Genomic DNA, 3207 nt, shown 5'->3' on the forward strand with positions numbered 1-3207 from the left:
TTTAATAATTGCATAGATTTTTGATTTAAATTATAATACTGCCAGTAACTTTTTGGAGTTAAAACGAACAAAGGAAGCAATGTTGGGATTATGAATTAAGATATTGTGATTTATTTTTGCACTATTTGCTTGTGTTCATTTAAAAACATACAACATTGTAAGCACTTACCTTTAAACTGGTCGATAAAATGCTCTTCAAGACCAGCCTTGTCAGTCCTCCACTTAATGTGCTGTTCAGTATCCTGTTGAGGACCAAGCCGTCTCTTTCTCACTGATCTCTGCATTGTTTTTTTAAATGGTCAGCCATCTCACCTGTTAGACAGAAGAACACTCTTTATTATTAATCACACCCTGATCCTGTTCAGGATATTTCAATGTTTGCAGGTGCACAGCAGTGTCAGTAAGTTCATTTATTCTGAGGTTTAATACTAACCATTGTTACATAACTTATTGAAGCCAATAATATTCCAACTTAATTTATTAAGAAAAGTAATAGCTAGCTAACGTTCTCTTGCTAAAAAAGGTAAAATATCCATTTATTTACACCACTTTTACAGAGAGAAGTGCCACATGACAGCCATAGGTGCACTAAAAGTTTTCGCTTGTACTGCATGATGTCCTGAGAAACTCCCTCTTGAGCTTCTCAACAGGGCATTAAAGCAGTTATTTTTCTGCAGCATCATTTGGGCCCGAGCACGATGTGCTAGGACCCAACGGCGTCCTAGCACAACAAGAAGATAGTAAACATTTATGTTGAGATATTCATGAGTTACCACAGTTAGCTAAATCAAAAACTGTTTCTGAAACTAGATTTGGATCAAAGCAAAGTCCTGGCATTTTTCATTACTGTGGTCTGAACATATCATAAAGGGGTTGCAATGGATTGCATTAAAATTACCCCTTTCAAACATGCACAGTCTCAGAGGGTGTAGAATGATGCCTACAACAACTTGAGTTTAGAGACTAAAAGGTGTTGCACAAATATTTAGAAATCACTTCAAGCTATAACCAAACGGGAGGGCCCCATGAGGACAAGAGTGGAAACAAGTGTGTGTGACAGGTTTCTGTAACAAGTCCCATCAAGGAGATCCGATTCCTGTCTTGGTATGGGGACTCCATATCCCTGTGTTTTTTATATTTCTGTTGTAAATTATTGTCTTTTATTGTGATTGTAGTAATGTGTTTTTATTACATGTACAGCACTTTGGCTCGAACAAAAATCGCTTTTAAATGTGCTATATAAATAAAAACGTATTTGATTTGATAGTGAAAGGCACAACATAATGAGATTGTGGAGACAGCTCTATATTACTGAATTACCTCGGGAGAAGAACGGTCTGTTGTGGATGTTTTGAGGGAAGTCAACTCGAAGGGGAGACTCTCCTCCTCAACTGCCTCTGGATAATACTGCTCATTCGTCACCTGGAACTTAGATAAAACAAGAATGCACTAAGAAGATAGTAAATATTTATGTTGAGATAACCCGCTGCTGCAGATACACACTTTACAACATCAGGAGGATACGTCCCCTCCTGACCCAGAAAGCGACGCAGGTTCTGGTCCAGGCTCTCGTCGTCTCACACCTAGACTACTGCAACTCCCTCCTGGCTGGTCTACCTGCATGTGCCATCCGACCTCTGCAGCTCATCCAGAATGCAGCGGCTCGTCTGGTCTTCAACCTTCCTAAATGTTCCCACACCACACCGCTCCTCCGCTCCCTTCACTGGCTTCCAGTAACTGCTAGAATTTACTTCAAGACACTGGTACTTGCGTACCATGCTGCGAATGGATCTGGCCCTTCCTACATCCAGAACATGGTTAAACCGTACACCCCAGCACGTGCACTCCGCTCTGCATCAGCCAAACAGCTCGCTGCACCCGCACTGCGAGGGGGACCCAAGTTCCCATCACCAAAAACACGTGGGTTTGCTATCCTGGCTCCAAAATGGTGGAATGAGCTCCCCATTGAAATCAGGACAGCAGAAAGCTTACACATCTTCTTCAGACTGAAAACTCATCTCTTTAGACTCCACTTCGAGCGATACAATTACTAACAAAGCACTTATATACTAACAAAGGACTGGCTTATCTAAAGCCAGTTGAGTAGCACTTGAAATGTTTTAGCTCGATGAAACCTGATGTACTTATATGATTCTGTTTTCTTCAAGTTTGTATCTTCCTGGTCGAATGCACTTATTGTAAGTCGCTTTGGATAAAAGCCTCAGCTAAATGCAATGTAATATTCATGAGCTGCAAACATTAGCTAACTGAAAAGCAAGCAAGGGCATGCAAGTTGTCAGGTGAAATCTGTCAAGTTCTGCTTTTAATTAAATACATCATCAATTAAAGTATCACTCCCCCACTTGCTCATACAGGTAGCAGACCAAACTTATAGCAAATCTGATGAATTCTCCAATACCAGTATAGTTTGCCACATCTGAACCATCTAAAATGACTTGTTAATCGAACAACAAATTAATTAGGTACTATAATTATTTGGAGGGAAACAAAAACATGTGTTAAATCACGTGTTACTTTTGAGTTATATGTTTACCTGTTTGCGCCAAGGCCAGTCTGCATCCCCATAATTGTAGGATATTTCTTCCTCTGGGGCGATGTCTCTAAGGGCAAACAGGCAGAGATGTGGCATCCCATCAAGGACAATGGTTCTCATCTTGCAGTTGGGCGTTTTGTGGTCATCGTTTACAAGCCTACCCAGTGACTTGTCTTCAACCGATGCATCAAGACTTAAATAAATAGAGATTGAATGTTAGTAGTAGAACTTGCATAATTGGTTTGGATATAGTGTGGCGCATTGTCAGTTACATTTAAAAGAAAATCATGAAGAAAAAAAGATTAGACAGACAAGGTCAGGTCAAAAGTTGTACATTTAGTGAATTCAGAGTGTCTAAGATGCACAAGTAGGCGTGTTTGAGTACTCAGTTCCTGTGGCTCACTGCGTTAACGCTCGCCCCTGGATGCGGTTGGTTGCGTGTTCGAGTCCATGCTGTGGCATACTTTTTTTGATTTTCACCCTTTTTCTATGGATCTCCAAAAAGTCAACTTTGACTTTTTCTGAGTCTGGAGGAATTCAAGGGGGGTTTTCAAGGGACTCTACCCGCCTTATGAGGCACTATTTTGGAATACTTTTTTCCATTTTCACCCTTTTTCTATGGATCTCCAAAAAGTGAACTTTTACATTTTCTG

The 3207-nt window shown here is 40.4% G+C and overlaps 1 long non-coding RNA gene across 1 annotated transcript; it reads right to left on the minus strand.

The window, feature by feature from the left end:
- Positions 1-263: 263 nt before the first annotated feature.
- On the minus strand, positions 264-2854 carry LOC307026940. Its single transcript, XR_013804483.1, has 3 exons — positions 2555-2854; positions 1321-1428; positions 264-312 (listed from the first exon to the last, which is right to left on the minus strand). It is a non-coding gene; the product is annotated as an uncharacterized lncRNA (long non-coding RNA).
- Positions 2855-3207: the final 353 nt, after the last annotated feature.

Source organism: Notothenia rossii, assembly GCF_949606895.1.
Source record: "Notothenia rossii genome assembly, contig: scaffold_127, whole genome shotgun sequence".
Lineage (NCBI taxonomy): Eukaryota > Metazoa > Chordata > Actinopteri > Perciformes > Nototheniidae > Notothenia > Notothenia rossii.